The sequence below is a fragment of the Hippocampus comes genome, unplaced genomic scaffold, assembly GCF_001891065.2.
Source record: "Hippocampus comes isolate QL1 unplaced genomic scaffold, H_comes_QL1_v1.1 scaffold111, whole genome shotgun sequence".
Taxonomy (NCBI): domain Eukaryota; kingdom Metazoa; phylum Chordata; class Actinopteri; order Syngnathiformes; family Syngnathidae; genus Hippocampus; species Hippocampus comes.
The window spans coordinates 96,707-117,609 of record NW_017805698.1 but is presented as its reverse complement, the minus strand read 5'-3'; positions in this window follow the sequence as shown (position 1 = coordinate 117,609).

Genomic DNA, 20,903 nt, shown 5'->3' with positions numbered 1-20,903 from the left:
TCAATCAGTCCACCCGCCATGCCCAAAAAGAAAAAAAAATAACATCACAGTCCAATAGATGAAAAATACAATGTGATTCAAAACGTAAATGGAGTGCGTTATCTACCAGTGTGTCTACGTCATACGGTGTCTACCCCAAGAGCTTTACAAGCACATTCACTCACCTACATTTCACATACAATTATTTGCCAATCTACTGGTGTCTGCCTGCCTCTTAACTTGTAAAACGGCAAAAAGTTTTAATTAAAAATGTTGAATGGCTTCCATTAACCAGATTCCACCTCCGCATTGTGGCCAAGGGTAAAATCCTTGCATACCTCCTCCTGTATTTAAATGCTAGTCGTCTGCTTCTGCTTCTTCTTCTTCTCTTGAGTGACTTGTGGATATATTGTGAATGACTCCTGTATTGTATGCTTGGCTATCACAGCCAATGGTCACTTCATGTCTCAGACACTCAGTCCATTTGTCCACCTTTAAGCTCATTGTCCCTCTCTACACAAATACGCATGACGGTCAAATGCAAAGATGATGACATTTCCAAGGAATTGACAATAGTAATTGAGGTGGTGTTGGTGTTGGTGATCCGTGAGGGTCACCATGGCGTCAGATGCTCACTTTGTGCTGCCATTTGACTTTAAACAAAATTTACACAAGCTCTTTCCACAACTAACGACAATAATGTAACATTTGCACTCAAGTAGAGAGGTGTCCCGGCTGGTCATCCTATAATGTACCATGGAAGAAGGCGCTCATTGGTTACTTTGACAATATTGGCGACACTATTCCTCTTTTTACAAGTTAGTGTCCCATACAACTTATAGAGTATTTAAGCCAGGGGTGCCCAAACTTTTTGGACCAAAGATTGACTTTTCGATCAACCAACCTCGCACGATCAACCCGTTACCGCGCACGCGCACGCATATACACACACACGCACGCCATGATGAGCAACAACCTGACACGGAAGCATGCGACACATTTTTGCAGCCTGTTAACTATCGTCGTTCACACGTACTGTTTTAAAGTGCTTCCCTCGGCCCTGTAGATTCCGATTCTTTGCCCGTGCCCTCGGTGAATTGTACACGAAACAAACTCTGAATGAGAATAATGATACCAATAAAAGATATAGCGCACCAGCTCTCATAACAGCTGCAACTGCAGACTGCTGATCGCTAACAACCTCCGGTGACGCAGATCACGCGCCACCGTAGGTTAAAGATTTACCTGCTTTATTTTATTTTTTAAATACTTTTTGTGAAAGTGAGACTGATAGGATGATTAGGGTGCAGTGTACATTAACACGAAAAATATTTTACTAACATGCACAAAGACACACAAATGGTTGTTTGTTTTTCTCCTCGACACCCCTCGTGATCGACTTGGGACCAGTCCGCGATCTACCGGTCGATTGCGATCGACGTAACGGGCACCCCTGACTTAAGCCATGATTTTAAACTAAATGTTTTACATATTAGAGCTTTAATGAGAGGCTTGACTGTCAAGATAAAACACTGTATTTATACAGGTATATAAAACTACAGATTCCCACGGCCTGCATATGCACATATTTTGAGATCAATTAAGATTCAGCGATTACAGAAAAAAAGTCCCTGGGAAATGTAGAAATAAAATAAGAAAAATAATTTCATTTCATTTAACTTGTAAAAAGAGAGTCCTTTAAAAGTTTATTCGGCATGAAGCCTTGTGTCCTGGTCCCCTTGGGTCAAAATTGAAAATAACATTTAATCTAGAATCAAACATTTAGCAGTTCCTCCCTTTTCATTGTTTGTCCTCTTTAAGCACAAGCGTCTACAGTCTAATTTCCAGCAAAGTGGGTTTTTGAGAGACACTCTAATAAAACGCTTGGCCTCCTCGCAGTTGCCGGCCGGTGCTACGGTTTGAGCTTTTCTCGGGCCCCCTGCTGGGTGTATTGATAAGCAGCACTGAACCCTGCGGTCAGTGTTTAATTGCATTATTTGGAGTCCTCGAGTCATCCTGCTCTCGCCTCCTTGATGGGAGGGAAGAACAAGTGTTTACTGATAAAGTAAGGTGAAGATCAAAGGGTACACGGGGAGAGAGAGTGGGTGAACAGTCGGGAGTTCTGCGTATGATATTGATGTATAAATGAAAGCTTCAGAGCCTTTATCACTTTTAATATATGTAATTTATTTTATGAGAAGCCAGGGAGGGGTTGAGGGGTTAGAGCATAACCTCATTGTTCGATCCTCATGGCCATAGTTCACCACTCAAAACAGCCGCCACGCCAAAGGACCCCAATACCACTTGTGTGTGTGTGTGCGTGTGTGTGTGTGTGTGTGTGTGTGTGTGTGTTTTCATTGTTTGTCCTCTTTAAGCACAAGCGTCTACAGTCTAATTTCCAGCAAAGTGGGTTTTTGAGAGACACTCTAATAAAACGCTTGGCCTCCTCGCAGTTGCCGGCCGGTGCTACGGTTTGAGCTTTTCTCGGGCCCCCTGCTGGGTGTATTGATAAGCAGCACTGAACCCTGCGGTCAGTGTTTAATTGCATTATTTGGAGTCCTCGAGTCATCCTGCTCTCGCCTCCTTGATGGGAGGGAAGAACAAGTGTTTACTGATAAAGTAAGGTGAAGATCAAAGGGTACACGGGGAGAGAGAGTGGGTGAACAGTCGGGAGTTCTGCGTATGATATTGATGTATAAATGAAAGCTTCAGAGCCTTTATCACTTTTAATATATGTAATTTATTTTATGAGAAGCCAGGGAGGGGTTGAGGGGTTAGAGCATAACCTCATTGTTCGATCCTCATGGCCATAGTTCACCACTCAAAACAGCCGCCACGCCAAAGGACCCCAATACCACTTGTGTGTGTGTGTGCGTGTGTGTGTGTGTGTGTGTGTGTGTGTGTGTGTGTGTGTGTGTGTGTGGTTTTTTTTTGGGGGGGGGTGCAAGATGACTTCACTGCTGCACTGAATAAGCACAATAGCATGTCAGTGATTGCCATGGGAACCACCAACAGTTTACAGCATATTGGCGGAGGCGTGTGTAATCATCAACCCTTTGTTTTTGTTTTTTTAACTTCATGAAAAACATGAAGTTCAAAACTAATTATTGCCTAAGGCTGTTTTAAAAACAGTGACTTCAAAACCTGTGTAGGATCTGAACTTTCCTTCTGCGCAGCCATACATCCTCCATTGGTACAGTTCAAATTCACACAAACTCAATATACAAACAACATGTATTTCTCAATGCAACAATATATGACAATTGAACGGATGACCACAAATTGAAATCTTGATGTTGCTGATGCTGTTGCACGGGCTTGAAATAACCACAAGAGCATCGCTGTCGTTGCCACGGTGACCTTGGAAGAACTACTTTGTGTGTTTATAATTAAGGTGGCTTGGAGTCCACTTAGTAGTGCTAATATCAATGTTCAGGGTTGTGGGCAGCGCACATGCAAATTTTGGCAGATACAAAAAATGATCAGACATTGATGTTACATAGTTTTCTCTTTGAACTTGAGATCAGATTGTTCCACTTTAAACACAAGTGCATTGAAAAACCATACAAAAGAGCACACATTTTTTTTGTTTTTACATGCTTCGACAGCAATTGATTGTTTCAAGTCAGGACGACACTTAATGAACAGACATGTTCCATTACTATTACTTGAAACACTAGTTTGAGGTAAAAAAAATAAAACAAACTTTAAAAATACACGAGATCAATCCATTTTTCGTTATTCAACGTTGTGTTATTCATATACAGACTTATAAGCAACACAAATAGCCCGACAAGCAACTATTCCAAACCGTTGCTTAAAGTCTGTGAGGGAATAATTACTTACAGGGTCATTAAAAACTCTACCCATCCTCCACAGTTCCAAAGGCGATAAAAAGGGATTGAGCAAGGTGCCACGCTTGAGCACTTCCCTTCCTCTCGCACTGATGTTTTTGTCGTGGCATCTGAAAGTTGCATTGTCCATTCCCTCATACCCTGTACCCCTCTATCCATCCTGAACCTCCTCCTCAGCCTCCTACTCCACTGCACAGACATGCAAAGGTCAGAGGGAAGAGCATCCCTCTATTCATGACCAGCCAGCTGCTCACTCTCCCTCACCTGGTGCCTCATCATAAATGGACTCAGAGTATGACACAAACTTTTTGTGTTCTTAGCGGCTTTTTGTCCTTCAACTTCATTTGGGATGAGACTACATCCAAATTGTGCAATGGCGTGGAAGAAGGAATCCCCTCCACCCCCAGGCAGTCATTGTGAACGCACCCCTCCTTTCAGAAGGAGCTGAGGTGAAAAAAATTCACGGTGTTGTACTCGAACTGAGAGGTTGGAAGGGACACGGAGCGTAGCCGCACTTCCTGGCAACGCGACATTTGGAGGGTATCGTCGCTAATTACATCATCATCACGCAGAGTTGACCATGTGTTCATGAGGGTGTCTGTTGGAGAGTTTTAATGAGGTCTCATTGATTCTTGACTGAACACTTCACTGCCTTGTGGACCGGTGCCTGTTCATAACATCTATCCGTGTTAGGTTCATTTCCAATTCCAAATTGTTCGATGATATAGTGTCGACAGTTTAAAAATATATATATTTTACTGGGATTTCGGGTGAGCTGGAGCCTATTCTAGCTGATTTGGGGAAAAGAGATGGGGCACACCTCCAAACTGGTCGCCAGGCAATCACAGGGCACACATTGAAAAACAAACCATTCACACCCGCAAAAACCCCACTTCTTCCATAAGGGGAGAACATGCACACTTCACACAGGAATGAGTATGGATCTGAACCCACAACCCACAACCTCTGAGCTTGTACCAACAAGTGGAAAAATCTTCACTAATATAAGTGATCACTTATCTGTCTTTACAGTACCTGACAGCAACTATAAAAATGAAAAGACACTGGTCAGGAATAAAGATCCACATCGCTTTGAAATTATTACATTCAAATGAGCACACCACAAATGCCGTAGATGAAAATTACATGCAACTGGATGACTTATGGACCTAAAAATAAAAGCCTTTGACACAATCATGAAAGTGCACTTTAAGATATTGAAGGAGTAGTTTTAAATTTTGTCAACTATGAAACTGCTGCTCTGTTTGTTTGGAAATTCCGCGGAGTCCTTGAAGGGTCAATCTTGGGTCCCATACTGTTCATAATATAAAATATAATAATGATCCATATCAGTCAGAACACTGCAAGAGGACTTGAGTAACGATTTTCTACCAGCCAATCAAATGGACTGCGCTGTGTTTCTTCTAGCTCCACACTTGTGATCAATATCAATGCTGCCTTTACCCAAATAGAGTGTGGCAAAAATCCAATTCTTTCAGCTTCAGACACAAAATGGAAGCCAAGTGAAGCACACTTAACTGAGCAAGGAATGGAAGTGACGGCCTTCAAATCAAAACGTGTTGAGCAATGCTCCAAAGTGTGTAGCAGAAGCGTGAATTGATCTCTGTGAGAGGCTGTTTGAATGCGTGTTTGTGAGCGCGATTGAGGATGGTGGGGTCGGGGGCCGGGGAGTGGGGGGTGGGTCACGTCCGAGTTCAGTGTGCCAGAGGTCTCGGAGCTCCGGCTCTTTGATTCGGCTCCCTTGCGGCTCGGAGAATTTCCTCTCTGGTTTCCCAGTGCCGAGCCCACGCTGGGCATGGAGAGCCGCAGCCAGGAAAATTTATGTTGATGTCAGCAAAGAAAACACGAGCAAAGCCTCGGAGCACGTCTCACAATATTTGTCAAACAGCGGTCTGTCCATTCTTTTCTCGCCGCTCTCCTCTTTCGCTGCGGAATATTTCGACTCCTACCTTTTCTTGGATTTTACATCCAAGTTGGCGGGCGGTTTCACACTACCCGTGACTTGTTGACTCTGTTGACGGGGGCACTGGTGACCGCAGCTCTGCTTGTGGGGGGCATGTTGTCATCCCACAGCCATTGATAATGAGCACATGGATGAGTGGTGAATGTTCCGACATCTGCTTGGACAAAAAAGCCTTGCGAGACACGTTTAACAACGGTATAGAGCATTATGTTTAAATGAGGCCCACGCATTAGCCTAAATGTAACGAAACCTGCCGCCGTTTTTCTTTTGTGCTTTGACTCTATGCATGATGCAAGATGGCGGTTGTCATAAATAACCGGGAAACATTTTTTTTTAACCTATGCATAATTTCTGTCTGCTATATTTGTTTTTCTTATATGTGCAAGGTGGTGATTATCATGAATAACTGGCAAGAGGAGTGATTAAATTATCCATCGTTGCGAACGTGCCAATTTTTTTTTTTTTTTGCTGAGTTTATTTTCCTCATTATTCTCTCTTCACTACACAAAGAGGAGCCATTCCATTTATTATGACCCAAACATTTGGCCCATGAATAAGCCAAACAGCGACCGAGCATGCCTGTTGATTCATTTTTGACTCTGCTATGGTCTCCTTTACTTGTTACCTTTTATCGAAATGTATCTCATATGGGCAGTCTAAATGTGTGGCCAACTTAAAGTAGAGAGGAATGCTCCCAAAGGTGTACAGTTCAGATTTTCTGCTTCAAACGTTTGACTGTGAATTGGTCTATTTAAATTTCCATTATTTATCGTGTTGATTGTTTTTGTTTTGAAACGCATTCAACTTTACAGAGTCGACTATACTTGCAATCATCGCGATCATCCAAATGATATGACCAGTTGGACTACAATAATATTTTATCCTTTTGGGCATGGCTTCTTGATAGCCAAGCTGCTGCAATAGTAATCCTCAAGATCTCCAGCAAAGTGACACACTGTTGCCCAAATGAGGTCACACCTGTTTGCAACAACTCCAGTGGCTTAAAGTGCCAAATTTAACGCTCCAAAACAAGATATCACAACCAGAAGCGTCACGTCTCCTTTGCTGTGCCCGCCTTTGTTTGTCTTTAAAAATAAAGAAATAAATAGCAGTATTTTCTTCCAAATGTCACGAAATCAGGAAACCATCTAAGACGCACTTTGTAAAAACCGCTCCGAAGGCAAAGACATTCTAGTCATTCTTGTCACGTCCCTTTCCTGCTTGGCATCTATCCGTCATCTTATTGGTTGGCATGCCTGGCTCCTGCCATCGTCACCATGGCAATGCAAGTGTCCTCCTGTTTGCCATCACCATGGCAATGGGAGTGTCCCCCAGCAACCATCAGCATGGGCTAAGCCTCTTAACCAGGATCACCATGGCAATGAGCACCCGCTGGATCGCCGGGCTGAGGAAGACGCATGGTGGTGATATGATGATGGCATTTTTTTTTTCCTCCCACTCTTTTATAGGCACTGCAGTCATCCATGTTGTGTTGTGTTGTGTTGTGTGCGTGCTGGGTGGGTGCTGCCATGTCGTCGCCACCTCTAAGTGGGCCCAGCAGGAGGCCTCAACGGCATCGTGGCGCTGAAGACTTACCAAATAGAATCCATGCGACATGGATGCATGCACACACACATGCATACTGAGCTAACTGTACATATTAACATACACATTGGGTGCTTTGTTTGCAGAAGGAGACTTTTATTGTATGTGTATGTACTGTTGTGTGTGTTTTTGCAATGTGCAGGACTATTTTGTGCGCATTTGGTGAAAGAGTACCGCACACAAGGAGAAAGCGTCGCTCCAAGGTATGATATCTTAATAAAGTGTGTCAAGATGTCTGGAACCTGTTCCCTCTTTATAAAGCAACGTACAGCCTCAGCGCGGCTAATTAGCCAGCCCATCTGTTCGCTTGGGCAAACTTGTTGGGATTTAGCGGAGAAACTGTAAAAAGACGTGCTTGCTTCTGCTCTTCGCAGCAGATGACAAGTGTGAGAAAGACCAGATTCAATTCTCCCTAGCCGTCAGCCTTTTTTTTTTGTCTTAAACGCTTATTCAATTCAGCATCTATTATTAATTAGGACCCCCCCCCCCTAAAAATATGGGTAAAGTTCATTTGTTAAGTCAACTTGAGACTTAATTTCCTCCTCGAAAGTATGTCTGTCCATTCACATACTGTACATACATTTGCAAGCATGCTTGTCCTTCCACTTATAGCACACACATCATTTTAACATATCTTTCCATTTTTAGAGACACATGATTTTAATATACATGTATGTTTTCGGACATATGTACCACGCAGCACTAATGTCCATCCACTTGATGATATCCCGTAACACAACACTTAAAAAATAGACCCAGACCGCAGGAACGGTCATTGAATTAACACCTATGACAGTTGGTCCTCTGTGTGCTTATTGTTTCCTCTTTGTGGACTCCGTGACGCTGTGTGTCGACATGTCTGTTGTCTTTCACCCACCTCTCTCTCTCTCCCACTTCCCCAAACTATTTGATTCTGTTTAAATAGCCCTTTTAAATCCCACCCTGCATCCTGTGTGCTGGGATGTTTTCTCTGGGGACACTTTAGTGATTCCCTAACTTGTTATGCTAATCAAAGCACTCCTCTCAGTCTGTGCTGCACGAGCAAGGATTTATTGCCCATTTGCTCGGAGGGGGAAAGAACAGAAAGAGAATTTGGAGTGATTAATCTCGTTAACCAATGATAATTGGGCCCAAAAAAGAAAAGACAGCCACTGGGAGGAGTAGTAGTTAAGCTTGCTTCCTGTGTTTTATTTTAAACTTTATGTTTCCTCTTGTTTAAACTTCCTCCCGGGATTCCTGCTAATCTACTTGCCCGCTCGCCACTGGTGGGTCGAGGCCTACAGAGGAGGCGCTTAGATTCAATCAAACATGAGGGAGGTTGCAAAAGTCAATTTAATAAAAATATTGCCAGTTTGGTCAATGGAAAGGCTTTGGTAAAAGATAAAATGTTTCATCTTTTATGGAATTAGCATAACCCTATATCAATTAAGAAACCTAATTTGGTCAATTCCAATGTGCGCTACAAAATAAATAATTAATACAATATGTACTGTCCCTAAAATTAAATAAATAAATACAAATAAAAACATGTAAAACATTATTTTTCTTAATTTTTTCCTTTGATCTTTTTTTGATAACTTTTGGTAAATTGGCAAGGAACCTAATTCGGTCAAGTAATATTTAAGTTAACAAATGTGGCTCCTTGTTTGATGTTTTATGACTGAATCGTAAATAAAACTAAACAACCATTCACACTTAAGGACAATTTAGAGTCTTCAACTGAGTGGAATGTGGGAGACGCACGAGTACCTGGAAAAAAATCTGTTACAAACCCAGGGCCGACATGCAAACTCCAAGTTATATTTTATTTTGTTTTTTATTACACACTTTTATTAAGCTTGATTATATCTCAATTTTTTAAGTATATTTAAGGGGTGGACTAAAATACAGTTTAAAATTGCATGAAATGAATCATACCATGGAAACGATATTTAATGATACTTTTCAAAATGTGGTAACAATACTTTATTGCTAAGGCAGCACACTGCTATCAACAGCTCACATTAACACACAATTGGTTAAATGTTCCCCCTTAACAGCATTGTTAACTCTACCTTGGTGTATACTTCCACCTCACTGTTTTGGATGTACATGTTTTTATAGCAACAAACATTTTCCACTTTTTACAGAGGAGTTCCCATGCACGTTACCTTTTATGATCAGCTGCAATAACAGCCAATGCTAACTGGTTCCATACTCGTGAATCGCTCGCGAGGTCCCCGGGGAGAAACACTCATCTGTTTTTGTCAGTATCACGCCGCGACTGTAACCGGAATAGGCAGATCCAAATTTCATCCTCTTTCAGGGAATTTACAGGCTCAAACAAGACCTCCTGGAAGATATATTTGGGTTAGAACACAATATGTTGATGTAGCAAAAGACTTGGTGGGAAGGTAACAAAACACAACATTTCAGTTTGTAAAATATTTGTTTATTTACTGCAATTTTTTTTTTTACGCTTTTTAAATGGACGTCACTTCAAAATTCTAACCACAGACTAACCCTAACCCAGACAGCTAGATCTTTTTGGTAAGTTTTTTTTTTTTTTAAATACCATATTTCCGAGAGAACAGGCCATGCCCCGATTAATCGCCTTCTCCCTCCACTTAAGATTAACAAAAGCGACCTGAAGTAGACTCTTACAGTTTCACATCGAAGAAAAAAAATCCTTAGTTTATTGCTGAGCCCATTTCAAATCTGAGGACAGAATATCGGGCTAGAAATTACACAAATACATGCATGCTAATGTTAGCTTACCTTGTTGCTACATCTTATTATTCACAGGGCACATATAGACAATCTCACGTTCATAATCACAATCACACCTTTGGATAATTTAGAATCTTTAATTCAATGGCGTAGCCATCATTTTAGAAGTGGAGGGAAGGGAACAACTGTTGAGAAGGAAGACAACTTATTTAGTATAAGCAAATGATTATCCTCTCGCATTCAACTGTTCTGCATCGTGGCCCAAGAACTAAATAACGAAACTGTTATAACTCTGCTTGAAGTAAAAGTCAATGACCGTAAAGCATAATTATCTTGATCGTGAAATGCCCAATGGCAACACTAAACACAAAAGTGAAGTAAAAGGAAGTAAAACATAATTTTTGCCAACAAGCGCATTGGACAGAAATGGAAAGGTTGAGAATAATTTTTAATTACTATTTTGAAAAGTCTGAATCCCCCAAATTCAACCACTCAACAGTCTCTCTGATTTTAGTCCTGCAGAAAAGCAGACACGTTTTCCTTGTGTTTTTAGCACAAAAATTACGCATTGATAGACATGCGCTTGGAAAACTGATCTACAACGAGCGGGAGTCGACATTTATGTTCAGTTTTTGCAAATTGTTTTGATTGTTCCCCAGCGCTGGTTAATAGCCAAAATGGGTCCAATTAAGCGCTTGCCGCAACCAGGCCGGCTAATTAAGAGACTTAATGGCTAACGTACATCAAGTGTCACAAAGCTAGCAGAGAAGGTTGTGTTTGTCTCAATGTGAACTTGTAGTCCTGCGGCTCCCAAACGTCACAATTGGCTTTTTAGCATCCACAGTATGGCTGTTGTCAGCGTCGCGGGAGGTGAGGGCACTACCGAGGGGTTGGACACCAGGACCAGGTGGGGGGGCTGAACGGCTGACACATCCTCTTGCAGGCTCATTAATGACTCGAAATAGGCATGATTTTGTTGATTTGTTTTCCCACTCAGGCCACATTTTCTTTCACTGATGCTTATTTATTTTTCTGTTTTACTGGTTGCCTCATCAGCCCCCGCCACCCCCCCACCCCCCTCCCTCATTGCCGCCACCCACTCTGTCTCATCTCTTGCCTGCACCATATGGTTGCAGATCAAATTGTGTCAAACATTTTGCCCTTGCAAGTTTTTGCAATTTGCAGTTTACCAAACGTGAGACCTGTTGAAAGCGGGAGTGATAATGGACGCCGGCCACCCCCTGTTGTTTGCGTCCTGCCATAACTCCCTTCAATTAATGCTTCAGCAGGAGCTTCCTTGTAATAACACTCGCACTTCTGAGTTGTCGTGCGTTCGAGGGGGACGGTAGAGGAGAGCGGGGAAGATAAACCCTGCGAGTGGTCTGCCAAGGGGGATGCCAGACAGGCTTGTGGATGTTTGACGACAACGGGAGGGGACCCTAGTGATTGGCAGTTTGGGAGGAGGTTTGGGGTTGACCAACATGCTAAGTTGGTCAGTCCATCATTGTCAGTGAATACAATCAAATTGGCACCAGCAGGATAGAAGATGACAGCTATAATTACCCATTGCCCTGGTAATGACTTTCGCCATGGATGGCCGGTAAACCCCTCCCTCCTGGTCAGTGTTTAATCACATTTAGGCTGTGTGTGTGTGTGTGTGTGTGTGTGTGTGTGTGTGTGTGTGTGTGTGTGTGTGTGTGTGTGTTTACAGAACATGAGCGTAGGTGGACTTTTTGATTGCAGCACACAGGATGCATCTTTGTGGTTATCTATAGATTCCCTTTGTAACGCCGTAAAACAGCAAACAACATTATTGTCTCACTCCCGCCTCCTTTTGCTTTTATCTCGCCGTCATTTATTTATTTAGCAAATGAACCAAAGCGAGCTTGATTCAACCCCATCATGATCGGTGACTCGCAGTTTTACTTTTTGGGGGGATTTTCCAATAGGCTATGTCACAAGGGATTTGAATTAAAAGAACCAAGATGTAAATGAAGTGGAGACAAAGCATCTTCCATCTCCTCTTGCATTCTACCAAACGCTACCAAATGTTAAATGAGTGCTTTTATCTCCACCGTCACAGTGTCCAATGCGCTTTGCAGAGGCTCACATTCATCCCTTCAAGCTTACATTCACGCACCAGTAGGCAGCTGCCAGGCCTTCTGGTAGCAAGTTAGGGTTCAGTGTCTTGTCCGAGGACACTTAACGGACAGTTCGAGGCACGATTCTAATGCCCGACCCTTCGGTCATTGAAAGCCTCCTCTAGCAACTGAGCCACATCCGTGTCTAAAGTGATAGGATAAATCAATACAGACTTGAACCATACTGCCTAATCAAGACCTTTTGTCATGTAATCTTTTTCGTACACTGCAAATTATATTATGACACCTTTGAATTCACTTCAATCAAGTGATTTAGTGTCAGTAAGACAAATAAGAACTAATTTACTGTTCAGATACTTCTGACGCTAACATGATAGCCCGAAAAGCTGTTTTCGTGCATTGTCTTGTGAAACGATGTGGCATAACATTTAGATAAATGAGAGAAGGCAGGTAGAGGCTGATAATGTCAGTGTGATAATTAGCACGGAGAGGCTTAAAAAGCAGTGGTCCGCAGGGAGACGCCCCCTGGTGTGGGGAGATGGCGCGCAGCTGGATCACACTTAATTAACTAATTGAATATCATTTCGCCACTTAGCTATAAATTAAAACATCGACAAACATGAACGGACATCATGACATTAATTTAAGGGCGCAAGCTTTAATAGGGGGGTGATTAGCGCTGATTGGATTTTATTGTAAATAAATGATTCATTTTCATCAGGCAGTGCTCTTCTTACGCAATGCAGTCACTTTCATCCAGATGATGGTAACAGGCCTTAATATGAGGCAGGATTTAAAAATACATATTAAATCGTTGTTGCATAAACAATTTACACAGCTCACTTTGCATTTTACAATTAAACAAAAAAACAACACATCGAATGTACTTTAAAATCTGTAAATAATTTGTTACACCTAATACATCTGAGCTTTGGTATGTGTAAATAAATTATTTAGTGCAACCAGAAATTTTAATTTTTTTAAAGGCGAAACAATTTATTCCCATTGGTCCAAAATTGAAAAAAAAAAGAATTGGCTTTATTACTTTACCCAAACAATCCTTTCGATTTAACCCAAAAGTTTCTACTCCATGTGAACCATTTTTGATTGTTGGAACAAGCCATTTTTTGAAGTTGAAATAATTTCTTGACATTTCTTGCTCGTCTTTTTCTTCTGCATTAAAATATTGTAATACCGGTAAGTACAATATGAGCAATTTGGATCAATAAATGACAATATTTACATGAATTTAGTACAAATCTCGATGGGGGATTGTTACTCAATTAACTTAAAAATCTTCAAATGGAGGCATACTGGATGATGACTGGTTAGCATGATGCATCATTTCTGTCCCGATATGCTTTTGCTCACTCCCAATACATTTTTCGCTTAAGGTTTGCAAGACGTGTGAAAACCTAATGGTTGTTAACTGAGTGTTTCAGTATTTTTGATGCTTGTCAGTTGGAGATGATGGTTTGTTTCGTCAGAAGTTGACAAAAGATGTACAGTACATGCATATATTGTGAAGCTTCTGAGACAGCGAGCATTAGCTGCTAGTGCAAGCATAGAGTTCAACCTTTCTTTCTGAAATAAGAGGAGCTAAGAAAGCCGATTCAAATGTCAAAGGACAGTCTTTTAATGAGAACAAATTCCAACAGGTGCTCGAGGTAGGTGGGGGTCACATTAATATACTGTATGCTTTTTTTACTTTTTAGTACTTGTTCCAGTGGTCCACCAGACCCATCTGCTAAAGTTATGTAGTACAGCGAAAACACCCCAAGGTCTTCTGAAGGGATGATAAGGACATATTAGTGTGTGGCCGGTATGTAAGTACAGTACGACTTTCATGAGTCCCACCAGGACCAGCCAAATTGGGCTTCTTGCTACGAGCTGGGGGAAAAAAAAGTGTGTGTGTGTGTGTGTGTGTGTGTGTGTGTGTGTGTGTGTGTGTGTGTGTGTGTGTGTCCCAGGCTTCGATTGCAGGCCCCGGCCTCCCTGTGTGGAGTTTGCATAGGTTTTCACCGGGTACTCCTGTTTCCTCCCACATTCCCAAAACATGCATGGTAGGCTAATTGGTCATTCTAAATTGTCCTTAGATGTGATTGTGAGTACCCCGCTTTCTGCCTGAAGACAGTTTGGAAAGGCTCCAGCATGCCCGTGACCCTCGTGAGGATAAGCGGCTTGGAAATGCATGGATGGATGGATGAATGTGTGTCTGCCTGTCTATCTATCAACCTATATCTGTATCTGTATCTATAAATTATGTTTTATATAGGTGGCCCGGTGGTCCAGTGGTTAGTATGTCAACCTCACAGTGCAGAGCTTCGATTCCAGCTCCGGCCTCCCTTTGTGGAGTTTACATGTTCTCCTCTTGCCTGCGTGGATTTTCTCCGGGCACTCCGGTTTCATCCCACATTCCAAAAACATGCATGGCAGGCTGATTGAACACTCTAAATTGTCCCTCGGTGTGATTGGCTAGCAACCAGTTCAGGGTGTCCCCCAACTGCCTGAAGATAGGCTCCAGCACGCCCCATGACCCTTGTGAGGATAAAGCCGATCAGAAAATGGATGGATGGATGTTTTTTATATATATATGTTCTATCTTGATGGCCCTCCGTAGTCTGTGTCTGGGGCTACCCCAAATGCCAAGTAATCCCTTTAATCTTGGACTGCTTCACCCATGGAAACACACCTACACAGGTGTGGATACAGGCCAAAACCTTTAGAAGAACAAATACAAATAAATGGTTACTTCGTGTGTTGTGACTCTGAGTAAGCGTCTCATTAGGACAGAAAGAACATCTTGTGTGTGTGTGTGTGTGTGTGTGTGTTAAACATTGCATACTGCAGCTCTCCACGCCAGCTGTCTGGCGACATTCACTTGCTTTTCGCACACGGATCAGCATGAGGCATCACTACTCACAGGAGGAGGCCACTCACTACTCTCCCTTGTTTGGTGAAGCGCCACTTCTCCACCTGCACCTGTAACATCCACACACTCATAAACAAATAAAGTCGCAAGAAATCCCACTCATGCAGTTGGTCAACTCTCTCTTGGCGTGCATAGGGGATATTACTTTTCATGCTGAGAGAAGATATGTTGGCTGATGCATTATCGTAATCAGCTTTGATATGTTTAAATTTAACCTGCAAATGGAAGGAAATGACATACTCTACAGGTGTTGTACCTAGACTTATGAATTTTAATTTGTGCTGTAATCAAGCACAAAACTCAATTTACTGACACAGCAAATCAATCAAAATTCAATTTAAAAAAATGCAAAACGTTTTTTTTGTTACAAAGTTTTTAATAAAGAAAAGTAGCACTTTATTGTATTGAAAAAGAAAACAAAACAAAATATAGAGAAATGCAATTGCTATTTCTGCTGTAGCATTCGTGTGATGGATGTATGCATTTTTGGGCCATGGCCTAGTGACTAACGTCACAAGCTGGAGTCAGGTTAGCCGGTTTGTTTGCTTGCAAGCATCTGGTTATGACTTGTGGCTGACAGCAGCTCCTTGCAGTTGTTTTGTGATTTTTAGAAAGGATTTGTGTGTTTGACTGTTTGTCCCATTCAACAGACGGCTATTTTCTCATTAGTAATATTTGAAATCGTGATGCAATAATATGGAAATGCACAGCTGCTGAAGGCTGCATAGCGATGGAGCATTGTGTAGAGATGAAAACCAAACAAACGGCGCGCGCGCACACACACACACACACACACACACACACACACAGACACACACGCACACACGCTCACAGAGAAAATAGGCAAGCGTGGGTCAGGACAACAAAGTGACTTGCCTTGTTGGTTCCTAATTAAAAATGTCAAACGGGATTAGGCTTCAAACAGCACACATTTTGTGCTTTGCCCCTGAAATTTTCTTGTTTTGTCCCCCACCCCCCAAAATTGATCACTTCTTTTTGTGAGCCCGAAACATAGCCGTGGAATTCACCACCATCTCTCCAACCTTCCACAAATAACCCCATTTTCTTTTTAAAAGCAGTGTTCTCTCGGCCTGTTTGATCCCTTTGACCAGGCGGGGGCTTCACATCTGCACAGTGTTTTTGCACCAGCAGGCAGTTGCAGGCTAAAGCGGTTAGCAAGGGTCATGATATACCCTCCTGATCCCACCTGCACGGCGCTAAATTACGCATTTTATGAATTCCCACTCCACTTCTTTGGGCTTTGGCCAGGGGATGTATGATCATGGAATGCAGCAAGGATAGCAATTAGCTGACACGTTTGTTTTACAAGATCAATGATGGTTTGTCATTGTTTTATTTTTTTGGGGGGGGGGGGGGGGGGGCGTCGCTTAAAAGTAGAGTTTACAGGGTTAAAAAAACATTTAAGATATGTTAATAGTGCCTGTAGTGTCTGACAGCAGAATAAGCAATTGTTAAAATGATCTTTTGCTAATTCAGTTCCGTCACGCTGATAATCTTTCTGGGTCGATTATTGCACTGCGGTCCGCAACACAAGTTAAAAAGAAGGAATTGACTCGAACGCAGAGAAATTTTGAACATGCTCAAAATTTCTTCGGGACAAGAAAAACAGTTTGCGACTGTTGAAAACGTCAGGCAAACATCTTTCCGACTGTTTGCGACTCTGAACGAAAATCAACATGCACTGCGTTCTTAAACACTTTCAAACCTTTGCTCAGTGAGATGTGGGCTTTAGCTATGCTGGTAACAAATGTGAAATACAAATATTATATCGTCAATGCCCCCCCCTCCAAACATCTACAATTTGTGTTATTTTATCATTGTAGAAAAAGAATTGAATAGTATTCTCCCAGTTTCGGGGAAACCACTTCTGTTGTTTTTGATTGAATAAATATTCCAGAAAAAGTAAAGCCATCTCTAATAATTAAATTAATCTTAAATCCGTGTTTTTTTTTCTTGGATTTTTTTTTCATTAAAAAAAAAAAAAAAAGTCATTTGAAGGTCCTTTGCAAAATTCAAGTTACAGCCTTTCCAAAAGACAAAGTAGCAGAAATATAACTTATGCAGAAATTGTCCAATTTGCCAAACATTCAATGAAAAAAAGATTTTGGTCTCGACAAATGTTTTTCTACTCTATGTTGAAAGTTTTAGAGCCAAAACACATCTGATTTTACATCTTTAAAATAAAACAGTAATAATAATTGTTGTTTATATGCTGTGTGTTGTAATTTTACTGTTTATTAACGTTTTAAACTCATAGTGATAGCACTTTTTTTTTCAATTGTCACCACACCGCTTGAGTTGTTCAAGCACCATCCTCTGTGCCAATATTACTGTTCAAAATTTGCAGAACTTCTACAATTATGGTCAAATGATGAAATAACAAGCACTGTTACCATTTCACATTTATACAATAATATGCCACGAATGTGGATTTACAGCTGGGGTGACAGTTTTATAACAGTATATAGCCTTACGGCTTATGCTACCTAACTTCACAGGGAGCCAAAGAGCAGGGCAATCCCAAAATCTTGACTTTTGCTTTAGCTTTTACGTCATGCATTTGCGATATTTAATTATGTCCTTCTTTGTCTTGCGCTGTGCACAAATTCTGCTTCCCTCTGTGAGTTGAAAGGGCCCTTGTGAGATGTGTGATGTTCACAGAGGAGGCATTTTTTTGGCCGCCTTCCAGCTCATTGTGCGGCGGTCTGGACAGCTTGTGCGGCACGGCGGCTTCAACAACAGACAGATGACAAGCGCGATGTTCAAGTGCTCACAAACAACATCTTCCGGCCGTGTCGGATTCATTAATGATGCAAATCAGCGTTTGTTTTAAAGTAGCTTAGCGAGTCGGTTACATTTCATTCGGCTGTTTTATGCCATTTAATTTGGCGGTGTGCGTCTTTCTATCTGTTACTTTTTTTTCCAAATTTCCTTTTGGTAAGAATCCCCACATCATGTCAAGGTATCACGGCATTTAAAATCTTTTCTGATTTTTAACCCTTGCATGCACCCTGTAACCTGATAACATGATAAGCTGTCCACTGTCGTAGCCGCTGTCCTTGAAAGGGTTCAATTGTAAACTCTGTCAAATCCCCCTCCAGACATTTACATTTTTTGAGGCAACCAAACCAAATGTTCAGATGTTAATGTTAACAAATCTCACAAGTTTATCGTTTGTTGTTTTTGCTCGTGTTTGGTGACCAAGGGATACTGATAACAAAGGTTATTAGACAGTTTTAGCACCGGAAACATGAAACAATCTTTTCACAGCTGTATGCTGTAATTTTTTTGAAATGTTCAAACAGACTTCCAAGATTTTCCGTGTCTGCACAGGGACACGCTCTATGTTTATGCAGTATGAAGTAACAGATTCCTATTTCCTATGAGCTTGTAACGGTGATCAAGATGACCATCCCGTCAAAGCATTGCAATTATAGATTTTGTTTTACATTCCAGTCATCGTATTTCCTAGTTTAATGGCTGATTTTGATCCGGACCAACAAGCTTCAATCAGACACATTTCATGGCAAATGTGCCTTTGTTGTCAATGCATCCAGTTATTTTCCTTATGTTTGTCCCTCTGAGGGTGGTGGGTGAGCTGGAACCTATTCAAGCTCACTTTGGGCTGGAGGCAATAGCCAAAAATTGAACGCTGAACTTCAGATATTGTAAGACTAGACCGCCGATTCCCCTTACTGTCATTCATCTACTCCAACCATTTTGTTCTTTAATCAAGGCCGGCAGCACTCATTTGTTGAATCAAAGTGATGTCATCTTTGCTCCTCAAAATAATGCAAACGTGGGAGATGTGGTGAGAAAAGCAAATATGGCATTTGAAGAACAGTTCTGGTGGTTAACAGTTGCTTGTTATAAACATTAAGCTATACAGTGTATCACTGATATTATTGGAGGAGTGTATCTGTCTGTCACAGAAATCCTTGCTTCATCCATCAAATCAATTTGTGGTGTCTAGCAACCAACCAACCGTTATTGTAGATGTACTTTAACAAACAGTAAAACAAAACCAATGCGTGCATGCATGCAGAAGCTGCCGTCTGCCCCCGGCTGACGCCCAGAAAACACACCGTCTCACCAACGTCACATCATTTCCACCAGGCTCTCCCTCTTAAAGGCGCATTATCTCACACAGGGACACTACAATACGCACCGCGATTTCCATGCATTTTTCACAACAGTGTTGAAGTGTAACGGAAACTTGATTAAGAAACATCTTTATTTTGTTTCGGATTTGCACCATTAATTGAGGGTTCACTGCTGAACATGTTTTGGTGCCTGAGCGACATACTTTTAACAGTTCATGCCGGAGAACAGCGTCAAGTGGATTTGAAAGTTTTTCACCAGAGAGCGGCAGTATCGGTCTTTAATGAAGGTGTATCTATACTATGCTCAATCGTGATACCAGACGCTGCCATATTGGTGTTTTTGTGGCAGGCCTCGTGTGTGTCCGTGTTCGATTGCCATCAGACAACAACATCTGTCATCGGATGTCTTCTCACCAGGGTTACCGAATGTTGCTGGGGACACATGAAGACACACTTCTCCTCTCACTCGGATGAACACGCCACTCTAATGTGGATGTCACACGCAAAACACACAAAAGGGAAGAGGTGTACACAAACGTGAGCGCACCTCTCACAGAGCAGTGCCGGGGTGCCCGAGGGCTGTTGCCTCTCTGATGTTAGCATTGTCTAATGCGTTGTCCCAGCGCATGTAGGGGGATTGTTGCACACTTAGGCCTGTGCCATCGCTTTGCATTATTTAGCGGCGCAGGCAGCTGGCTACCATGCAGGGCGAGCTCAAAGGCAGAGAGGAGCAAGCAGGGAAGCGATCGAAAGGAGACAGGACGATGTTTTATCAGTTTTCTCCTGACCAATATTTATTTCCTTTTTTCCTTTCATGTGATGTATGATCCCTTTTTTTTCAAACCCCCTTATGGGTCACCAGCTGTCAGACAACCGTTGCAGGGTGCCGCCTCCCCTCTTATCCTTCCTCTGTTTGGTTTACGTGGCCGATTGGGACCCACATCCCAGGTAAGTGAACCGAAGCCACACAGATGTTGATCTCCTCCCCCTTTGACTCTCGACTTAATTCTCAGAGTTCTCACTAAAGTGGAGGTTAAAGCCTCTTGATTAAGTTTCTTCTTTTTAGAGGGGAGGCAAAGGGGGATGTGTCCAGCACAGGCAGGTGAGCTGGTACTCCACCTCCTCTTCCAACAATCCGGTTATCTGTGTCTATTACAGAAGGCTGGCTGAAAGCTAGGATCAATCCTCCCCTCCTTGCAGACATGTTCGGGGGCCCTATCAGTTGTGGACAGGACTTTGAGCCCTGATGAGAAAACTGGTGCAGGGAAATTGAATTAGCTTTTGTGTGTGAGTCTTCATTGATTGCTATTAAAGTTAGCCTGGAGGTAACTTCTGCAAGACTAGATGTAGGCACTTAAGCCTTTCTGAGGCTTGGCCTGCTTCCATTTTGGAAAGGGAACTCAAACCAGACAGCAGTCAAACACTTCATAGTACTCTGTAAATGTATAGGACTAAAGTCAACGTTACGAAAAATCTGCATTTGATCAACTGTCCCATGGCTATCCCGTTTGAATTGCGCCATAACTAACCTACCATATACAGACAAATAGGTTGGGACTTAGCTCAAAATTATGTTTTCACTCAAGGCTCGTTCCCTGATGCCCCGACTTGGCT